Genomic DNA, 10966 nt, shown 5'->3' on the forward strand with positions numbered 1-10966 from the left:
ACACACACAGGTGGAGTGGGAGGCTAGAAATGCTGCTCAGAATCTAGTTAGAAAACTGGTTACTCCTTCCGTTATGTCTAAGAGGAACTCTCTGATTAAGGCTTGCTGTATGGTATGGAGGTAGTATTGGGTAAGCGGTAACCAGACACTAGGTATCCTAGAATTGGAGACTGTGAGCTTTAAGAGAGATAACTTCCCCAGGACCTGGGGCCCGTCCATAGCTTACTTCTATAAGAGTGCTTTGATTTGTATTTTTGTTACTTGTAATTTATGCTGGGGCCTAACTGGTATTGTCCTGGTATTTAGAAGTGTTCCTTTGGGAGATGTATGGGTCCTAAGGATTCCATTGTTGTGAGTAGGCAGATGCTCATATTGTAGAAGTAGGCTTGTATCATGAGTGGGTTTGACTCCTCTTGCTCTCTCTGTAGTGAAATCTTGCTTGAACTAATAAAGCTTGTGGGGGGGGGCGGTCAGAGAATGGAGCTTGCCACTAACTAACCATAGAGGTCTGAAGGTCTGTACAGACAGACAGGAAGTGACGTAGCTGGGCAGAAACAGGATCTAAGCAGAGAGAAACAGGAAATGGCTCTCTTGTCTGCTGAGATGCTTAGGAGGTAAGTTGTGCTGTGGCTTGCTCGTTCAAGCAAGATATCACCGTACACGCTCTATCTCATACACTTTCACTGCCCTTTATAGAGTGATTCTGTAAAAGTCCCTCACCAGATCCTGTCCCTCAATCTTGGATTTCTCTCCCTCTAGTACCATGAGCTAGTATATTTTTTTCTCTATTCTTTTGGTCTTGGAAGTAGTTTTATGGGTACCTACTTAAACATATTGTTTATTTTAAATATGATCATTGTATTCTTTCAGAAATTTTTAAAACATATTTTGACCATACTCACTTCCATTCATCCCCCCTAAATCTTCCCAGATTTACTTCTACCTCCCTACTGCTCACAACTTTGTGTCCTCCTTTTTATTACCCACTGAATCTAGTTTGCACTGCATATGTTTCATTGGTGTGGGGTCATCCACTGGAGAATAACTTACCAGGGGCCAAACACTTAAATAAAACTAGCTCCCAGAAGCATCAACTGTCAAAGGCTCCTCAATTAGGTGTGGGGGGGCATGTGAGCCCCTCTCTCTCCATGCCAGAATGTTGACTGGGTTGATCTTGTGGAACTAATACATTTGTGTTTGTTATAAATTTTCTAGTCTGTGAGGGTTCTTTCACAGCAGAAACTAAGACAGCATCCCAGGACACTGGTCCTCTAATCCAGTCTTGACCTCATGAGAGCCAAAAATATACCATGAAGTCTCAACAAATCACTTATTTTTACTCTTGGCTCTTCTACCGATGATTTATGGGACAAAAGGCATGCCTGGTTATCCTTCTGGTTCTCAATTGCCTTGTCTGTTAAATGGACATAATGCTAATATACTTCACAGGGCTGTCGGGAGGGTGAAAATGTTTTATAAACCATAAAGCCCAGTGCAGACATGAGGATTTAATGTCATTATTACCATGTGATCTCCTGGCCCTAGAGAGAGCAAGGAAATGCCAATATAGAGAGGGAATCCAAACCAGTTTATTTTAGTCTAGATGATCTCTAAGGAGGAGAAATATATGGTAGGGGGAGGCAGCCCTCTCTCAATGATGTATAGTCTCCTGGGTGTGTGTTCCTTGTCCTCAGGGTGGGGGTGCCAAGTCGGCCCTTCAGCTTTGGCCATAACTCCTTTTGGATGTCATCCTCAGTTGTTTGATTGCCTGGTTGGAATTTGAACAGGCAAATAAAACTAAGTTCAGGAGGTACAGTCCCATCAGAAACAGGTCAGCTTTACATCAGAGTGAAGATAGAATCCATAAATACTGGCTGAGCCAACAGTCAGCTCAGCTATAGAGGCAATGCAGAGGCCAGAAGAAGTGTTGGACTAAGAATCAAGCAAGCAGCTCTGGGTTGGCTCTACTGGCTAGCCAGGACATATCACATGAGTCTGAGTTTTATGTTCATTATCAAAAGAGAGTATGTGAAAATCTCTCCTAACATATAAGGCAGTGTATATATGGAACATATTTATATTGTTGAATGGCGGGCTCCCCCAGATTCCCATTCCCTCAAAATGGAAACATTTGCCTCAGGAACCAGCAGGGTGGTCTGGAACCTCAGGTGGTAAACAGAGGGTAAGCAAAAGGTCACATATCCAGGAAGAACAAACTTGGGGAAGATTCTCAGGGTCCCTACCAATAGTGTAAAAGAGAGTGACAGTTGCTGGGGGTGGAGACTCTGACCAGCCAAACTGCAGAAAGAAAGATGTTCAAACCACAATTCTGGAGCTCTCCAGGCAGCTGGTGGTCCAGAGGCACAGTTCTCCAGAATCGTCTTGGAGGGGGTTTTCTGGTGATGCATCTGCTTTTGAGTCACCCCTGCTCCTCGTAACTATGTTCCTGTTAGTAACCCCAATAAGAACTCATTGAGTCACCACATTGGACATTGTTGCAATCTTTTCTTTAATCTGGGCTCCCTTTCTGGGAGTAGATGGGTGTACTTTTCGTCTCCCAGGAAGTCTGCCACACAACAATATGATGCATTTCAGTGTAGACAATTGTTGTATTCGTTTTTTGGTTCCTAAATGTGGGTGGGTTTTTTAAGTTACAAAGGGGGTCAAATATGTTGGAGGGTATATGTCACTCTATTTATTGGATAAATAATTAGAAATGAAGGAGCTGTTGTTTTTATCAGATTATGTTGTATTTACATAATCACTTTTGAATAGCTGGTTTATTCAGTTGTAGGGGAACTCAAAAATCTCTACTTTGGTATTAGTTTTCTTTTTAGTGTGATGAAAAAGTTCTAGAATTAGCAAGTGATGATGGTTATACAAATGGTAAATTTTATCTTGATTAAAACAATTCAAACGAACAACTTTACAAGCAAGTTCTAAGTTGGAAGTCATGCTGGAAATGAAGCCTGGCTTCAGGATAGATGAGTAAAATGCTATTTCTTACTGTATGAGGAAAGAGCATGGAGAACTAGGGGAGCCTTTTTTTAAAATCAATGTCTGGGGAAGGAGAAGGAAGAGGGGAAGGGAAGAGGGAATAAACGCTACAGCACCCTCCAGAAGCACTCAAGTTGTAATGGCATTGTAAAAATTCCTAGTGCATTTTTGGAGAAGAATCTCAAAAGGAGACCCCACTGTTGGCTCCATTGATGAGAATGTCCACATTTTCTTATTCGGGGGTGTGGGGGTGGGGGAGGTGGGGGGGCAGGACAACCACATATATACTAGAACGATCAAGCATTTTTGTTTGCTGAAAACTAACATGCACTTTCAATATGAAAAGTAGAAATGTCCTGGGCAAGCCAGGTTGTCCTAAAATTGGTACCCTTGCAAGTAGAAAGGGGAAAAGGGATGAAGATTGTGTCACAGTCTTATGATTTAGGTAACAGTGAAATATTGTCCATAGACGCAATAGCTGAAAACCATCAGAAAAAAAGACGGAAGGAAAAACAAAAGTGTGTGGGAGGTGTTTCTGGTAATGAAAGCCTTTGTTAAGAGGTTGTCTGTACTTGGTACTTTCTCCACTGCTGTGATAAAACACCCTGACAAAAGCAAATAAGGAAGGAAAGGCTTATTTGGGTTCACAGTGTGAGGGTACAGTCTGTCATGGTGGGGAAGGCAAGGTGACAGGAGCTTGAAGTAGCTGGTGATATGGTGTCCACAGTTAGGGAGAAGAGAGCAATGAATGTGTATGCCCATCTGCCTTTCTCCCTTTTATGTAATCTGGGACTCAAGCCATGGAGTGGTGCTTCCTCTAGTTAGGGGGCGTTCCTGCCCCCCAGTTAATCTAGTCAAGGTAATCTCTCACAGGCCTGCCAGGACGCTACCCTAATCTAGATAATCATGTGTTTTGAGGCTGACAGAGGTTATTACACCTGAATCTTAAAATGCCAATTGAAGTTGGGTTTTCTCTGGGACTTGAGCTCAAGATAAGGCATTGATTCCAATGTTTACCGACTACCTCCCTTGAACTAAGTTATATGCTAGAATATGTTAGAGATAAAGTGGTAAATAGTATTGACTTAAACCTCTGCCCTCATTGGAGCACTAGCTAGATATGAGAAACTCTAGGAGGTATGCCTAACATGGCCCTGGGAGTCAGGGAAGCCGGAGGAAGTGACATGTTAAATCTAGGCCTGGAGGATAAATAAAAACTTGTTGGATGGTGGACAACAATTTTAGGAACAGGGAACAAACAGCATGGGTAAATACAAAAGAGAAAACGTTCATTTAGAGAATTATGATGTGGTCCAATATAGCTAGAATGGGCTGTAATTCTCCCAATGTGGTCCACAGACCATCTGTATTTGAGTTACATAGGTTGCTTCCTTAAAAAAAGGATTTCTGTATGCTGGCTCAAAGGTTAAGATGGTCACGCTCTTGCAGAGAACTAGGTTTGGTTCCCAGGAGCCACCTGAAACTCCAGCTCCAAGAGATCTTGAACCTTCTTCTGACCTCTATGCCATAGAGGTCTGCCATAACCATGTGAGTGTGTGTGCATGCCTGTGAACACACACACACACACACACACACACACACACACACACACACACACACACTTTTCCTTGATGAGAGGGGGGTTATTTAAGAGCTAACTAGATTAGAGAGGCACCCAATTTTTGAAAGGCCAAATCACAAGTTTTTCCACAAGTTGAAAAATTGCTTTTTTTTTTAATGTCCTAGGCCTCAGTTCTAGAACTGAGTGGATGAATACTAGGAGAGACTTGTTACCTCTTGAGAGCACACTGGTGCCTAAGGGAATCCACTGAAAGATTTTGGCTAGAAAGTGACCCGAACTGAGTAGTCATTTAGAAAAGTTATGAGGTCTTACAGACAAGATGGACTTGTCTATAATGATGGACTGAGGAGATAGCTCAGTTAATGAAATACTTGCTGTGCAAGTGTGAGGACCTGAGTTCCAAGTTTAGGGCTAATGGGAAGAAGCTAGTGTGGGGGCACATGCCTGTAATCCCAGAGCTGAGGAGGTAGAGATGGGTGATTGTCCGGAGCTAGTCTAGCCAACTGGTGAGTCCCAGTGAGAAGATCCCATCTCCAAAGTCAAGGTGGCTGGCTGCTGAGAAGGAGCGCCTGTGGTTGAATGCTGGCTTTTATACACAAATTCACCTGCACATTCGGGTGCACCTGCACACATGTGAATACACTCACATACACTTACACCTACTCCCAAGTACACACGAACACATAGGCACTGCCCATTTTCTGTTTCTCACACATACAAATGAGTGTGATGACAGACTCATGTTTAAATTTTAAGGTTTGTAACTTGGAAATCTGGGAGGCTAAATGTAGTATGATTATTCCCTTCCTTGGATGATTCTGGGACCTGTTCAGGGGACCCACCTCAGGGAGTAGGCAAGGCAAGATCACAATTCCTGAGGTCAAGTGCTAAAGGAAAAGTCAGGAAGATGCTAATTGGTACATTAGTCTGTAGAAACAGAAGTCCCAAGAAGCCAAACCTGACTGACAATGGAGAACAAGTGCCAGGAGGCAAGTAGGGTACATTCTGGCTAGACCCTCACCCACCCTGCCAGTCCCTTGTGACCCATGGATAATGATTCCTTGCCTTCTAGTGATGGTAACATAAACTAAGGAGATCTGAAGGGCATCAAGGGATCCACAGAGCAATGCAGTGGGAACCTAGGGATTTGCTAAGCTATTATCTAAGAAGCATTTTTCACTTGGGTGAGGGACTGACTCATTTGGGGAGGAACCTGGATCTTGGAGATGTGTGGTGTGGCCTGACCTTCTAGGGTCAACATGACTTGCTCAGGGTCAGTCCTCCCACTCTAATTGAGATGTTTGCTGCAGGTAAAAGAAACAGCTGGGCTGTCCAGAGTAAAATAGTCACAAAGAAACCTGCTCCTCATTCTGTCTCCCAGCTTCCCAGAAATGTCTGAAGCCCAGCCTTGGAGCTGGTATGTACTTTTAATTATTTCAAGAACTGGCATCGCTTGCCTCATAGTAAAAGTGTCATGAAATTACTGTAAAGTTGCATGAGTTTGGGCCATAAATCTTATTCACTTCAGTTACATCTCATACCTTAATTCACTGGAGTATAAAATGCCATTTACACTAGTTCTTAGTTCACTTAATCATAATTAAATGACCTCAGAGGGCAGTAATTCGTTGAGGCCTTGGCTTTGATGTGACATAAATAACAAACTTGGTTTGCCATGTGGATGGGTTCCTCCACACTTTTACGTTGACCACAGACCTCATCGAGCATATAATGCTGGCTTTTTGGGGTGGGCATGTGCTCTGGTTACATAGAACATCTGGGCCACAGATGTGGTTGAGGGGACCGTCTAAATGGTCCCCTTTAGAGGTTTTTTTCTCACCATCTCTAGGCCCATTCTTGATTCTTTTAATTCTCCAAAGGAAGAATCCTGTTGAGCCTAGGGAAGAGGTATGAGAACTCACCCTCCTGTAGTTTCTCATCCTTGTGTTCTTTATCTTAAAGGTTCCTCTCAATGGGATCAGTTAATAAAGGACTTTCAGACTTCACTTCCAGGTATACAGTTACCTAAAGTCACATCTTGAACGTATGGACTTGTCCTCTGGGATCCAGACCTTCAAGACCATCATCCCTGGGACCATTGCCATGTGGTCACACCATTTGACTTGGCAAAACCTTGACTTCCCAACCAAATGGCTTCCTCTCAACTTATCCACCATCATCAGTGGTACTATCACCCTCTTGGGTTCCTAAATTTTAACACTTAAAGCTTATGTAGGCAAGAATAGTTGATGAATCCCCAGAGATGCCCATATCCTAATCGCCAAATAACATGGCAAAAGAGAATTAAAGCTACAGGTAGAATTAAGGTTGCCAATCAAGTATTTAAAGTTGAGGGGTTTAGTATATAGTTTAGTGGTTGAGCACTTCCCTGGTTTCCATCTTTAGCACTGTAACAACCCACTAACTAACCAACTAACTAGTTAACTAAAGTTGCTTATGATTTAAAATAGGAAGACTATCTCAGCATTTCTCATTGGATTCAATGAAATCACAAGTAAGGAGGAAGGAGAAAAGGAGAAAAGAGGGAAGGAGAGACAGAGAATGAGGGGGTGGAGAGAAAGTGCACTATGTAAGAAAGATGTGAGGTTTCTGAATTTGAAGGAGGAAGACGATTATAATTCTAGGGCTCTGATCAAGGAGGATCACAAGTCAGAGGCCAGCCTGAGGTGGTACACAGGGAGAAAACGGCTATCTTGGGCTACTGAGTTAGACCTTGTCTCAAAAAATGGGGAGGACAAGAAAGTATAATACAGCCTCTGGTAGTGGATCAGTATTTATCCCTAGCAAACGAATGGACTTTGGGAGCCCCCTCCACATAGAGGGATTCTTTTTCAGCCTACACATGGGGGGAGGGCCTAGGCCCTGATCCAAATGATATGACAGGCTTTGAAGATCCCCATGGAAGGCTTCACCCTCCCTGGGGATCAGAAAAGGGATGATCGGTGAGGGGCAGGGGAGGAGGGGAGGAGAGGGAACTGGGATTGACACGGAAAAAAGCTTCTTTCTAATTTAAATAAAAAAGAAAGTATAATACAGGCCATGACTGTGATAAAAGAACATTATCTATCTGCCTGTATGGAAACTACATCACAAACACCTTACTTTATAAAATTAATATAGACAAATAAAAAACCCTAAAATACTGCTGGTCCCAAGTTTTTGGATAAAAGGTACACAACCTATATTTTTCAAGTACTGCCAAAATGAAATTTTTATTATTATTTTACCTTCATAAAGGAAAAGTTCCTGTTTTAGTAATTTATTGTTGTTTGGAAACCCCACACCAAAAATTAATGGGCTGAAATATCAATTTACTATTTCTTATGCGATTGGACCGACTGAGTAGTTCTGGTCTGGGTTATTTTTCTGTTTCAGTAACATTTGTTAGGATTCTTCTGGGGTCACAGTTCAGCTGCTTAGCATGAGGTCATGTGTCTATCATTACAGTACCGTATAGAATAGTTTCACTGCTGTAAACAGTCTGTCTATGCATCCTTATCTTCTGTCCCAAGATCCCTGGCAACAGAGATCTTGCTTAATGTCTCTATAGTTTTGCCTTTTCTGGAATGTCAGATGATTGAAATTACACAGGGCAGCTTTTGCAGACTAGCTTCTTTCACTTAGCAAGGAATTTGTTTCCCTCCCCTTTCTGTTGGTGTTTGGTGGCATAAGCAGGCTAAAGATAGACCTAACTTTATCCTTGGGACCTTTTCCCTCTTGGGATTTCCTCCAAGCATTGTGTTTGGAAGGCATTTGAATAAATTTCATTAGTAACCCAGACAGGATGAGAAAATAAACAGACAATTGTGCCAGCCATTGGATGTGTTTGGCTAAATTCTGAAAAACAGCTGTGGTAGATCGTTAAAGTAATTGTCCCTAATGAATCATGCCTCCTAGGATCTGCCTGCTTTAATGGTTCCCTCCCTCTTCAACTCTTGGCTAAGGAACTTGCTTTGGCCACTGAAACATTAGCAAATGTGACATAAACAGAAGCCTGAAAACCCCTTGTGCATAGGGGCTGTCCTCTTGCTTCTGGGAAGTCTTTGTGCCACATATGAAAGATGTGAATCTGGTCACTCTGAGAAGGACAGGCCACACTGAGGGAGACAGAGACCTGTTGATAGCAAGCATTATTATACCACATGAGTGAGTGAGGCCAGCCAGCCAGCCCCAGCTTAGTGGAGACGGATAGCCACTTGAGTGACCCAAGGGAGTGCAGACCAACTTCCTACCCACTTCCCAAGTGCTTGTGAGCATTATAGACTGGTTGTTTTCTGCCACTAACTTTTCCTTTCTTTTGAGACAATGTCTTGGCCTTGAACCCACACTTTTCTTGCCTTAGCTTCTCAAGTACAGGCACACTCAGCTTTTGCCACTAGGTTTGAGGTAATGTGTTAATACTGCAGTAACAGATCACTACAATAGCCATTTGCAATGTACATTTGAATGACCTGTTGTAGAGTATTAATTTCCTGAGACCAGTGTGCCTGTAAATGTGCTGCAAACATCTGCAAGAGTCTAAACAAGAGTGATTTAAACACTCTGAGAGAACCCAAAAAGCATTATCCTCAATCTGATCTTAAAGCCATCTCAGGTGTATACATGTGCGTGCGTTCGTGTGCGTGTGTGTGTTGCTGGTTTAGGAACCCCAGGTCTCATGTCTGCTATGTGAGGACTTCACCACTGAGCTGTACCCCAGCCCCATCCTGTTTTCACAGATGCATGTTAAAAGCTCCATAGCATAATGGGCTGACTGGAGACTCCTTAGATGAGAGTAGAAGCTGGATGCGAAGCTAGGATTCCTAATCTAACTGATTGCCTTCCCCACCGCACATGCTGTTTGGTCTCTCCCATCCTGAGGGGCCTAAGAGCTGGCTATTTGGGGGAAGCTAACGCCCTCCACTGGCATTCAAAGGTTTGTATTCTTCACTTGTCTTTCACAGAGTGTAGAGCAGGATGTGAGGGCTGTGAGTCAGCTGAGGAACCTGGAGGGGCTGGGGACTGTTAGCTGGGTTTACTGTGTTGAACTGGGAAGATCCAGGACCAGGTGAAGCCTAGCTCTTGCTAGGAGGGAGGTCAGTGGAAAATAGGCTTGGAAGCTGAAAAGGAGGAATGCGAACACTTGAGAAAAATATCTACCTCATTGCTCAGCAAACTCTGAGACCACCCTCCATGCTGGAGGATAAAACCCAAACACTGGCAGATTTTCTTCTCATCACAGTCAGACTTGAGTACCCGAGATAACTTAATATACTGCAATAATGCAATTAAGCAGGCTCCTCAGGCCCAGCTTCCAGTCTCACTCACTTTAACAAATATAATTTGGGTGACATCATGAAAAACAACATTCTTCTTGTGAGTGGATGTAGATTACAAGAAAAATGATCACATGGCTTAGCCTTGGCAAGCAGAGAGAAAGCACTAAATTTGGCCCTTAAGAAATGTGTTCTGTAAATGTCTGGTGCTTGCACAAGTGACAGGGTTTGTGTAAAACTGCGTGTCTGTGTGCATTCATGTCTGTGTGAGTGTGCACATGCACCCTGTATACATCTGCGCATGGCTATGACTCTTACCACTACCTTTAAATTCAATTTACAGGTGACAGTTCAGGTCTCATGCGTCATTATTTATCTAAGACTTTTGTTTCACATAAAATGGTAGAAACCAAGATTGAGAAGTGGGCATTGACATACCCAAGGTCACACAACACATCCATTATAAAAATGGGGCTAGAATGTGAGAGTCTTGAGTGCCAGTCCCAACTCCCCACTCTCCTTTCACTCAGCACTGGTTTGAAGGAAGTAGAAGCCACCTTAGCCACCTGTGGCCACGCTTCTATAAGAAGTTGCCTTTTCCTGGTTGCAGCACACACCTGCAATTCCAGCACACTGGAATTGAGACCAGCTTGGGCTACATAGGAAAAAACGTTTCCAAAAAACTCCAAACAGAACTAAACCAAACAAAACCAAACACATATTCCTGTTCTTTGCTTCTAGCAGTAGCTTTTGTCTGTTGTCCTTGAAATAATGTCTTTCACCATAGCAACAAGAATTGTCTGGAGCCTGAAGCTGCCTTGTATTTAGCTGTGAAAGCTTCTGCTACCCTGCAGAAGCCACAGGTTGTCAGGGGAACAGTCTGTGTTTGGCTACGAGAAGACATGTGACAACAGGCCCCAAATATAATCCTTTGCGATGACAGTGACAGCAAGGGACTTTGATATGACTACTGTGCCTTATTTATTAACCTCCAACGGTATGACTGGTGCTTAGGTGTATGGAAGAATACAGCCTTCAGCATCTGGCTGTCCAACTCAAATTCTAACCAGACCACTTGCTAGAGATGAGATCTTGAATACGTCATATCCAC

Source organism: Cricetulus griseus, chromosome X, assembly GCF_003668045.3.
Source record: "Cricetulus griseus strain 17A/GY chromosome X, alternate assembly CriGri-PICRH-1.0, whole genome shotgun sequence".
In the NCBI taxonomy this organism is placed as follows: domain Eukaryota; kingdom Metazoa; phylum Chordata; class Mammalia; order Rodentia; family Cricetidae; genus Cricetulus; species Cricetulus griseus.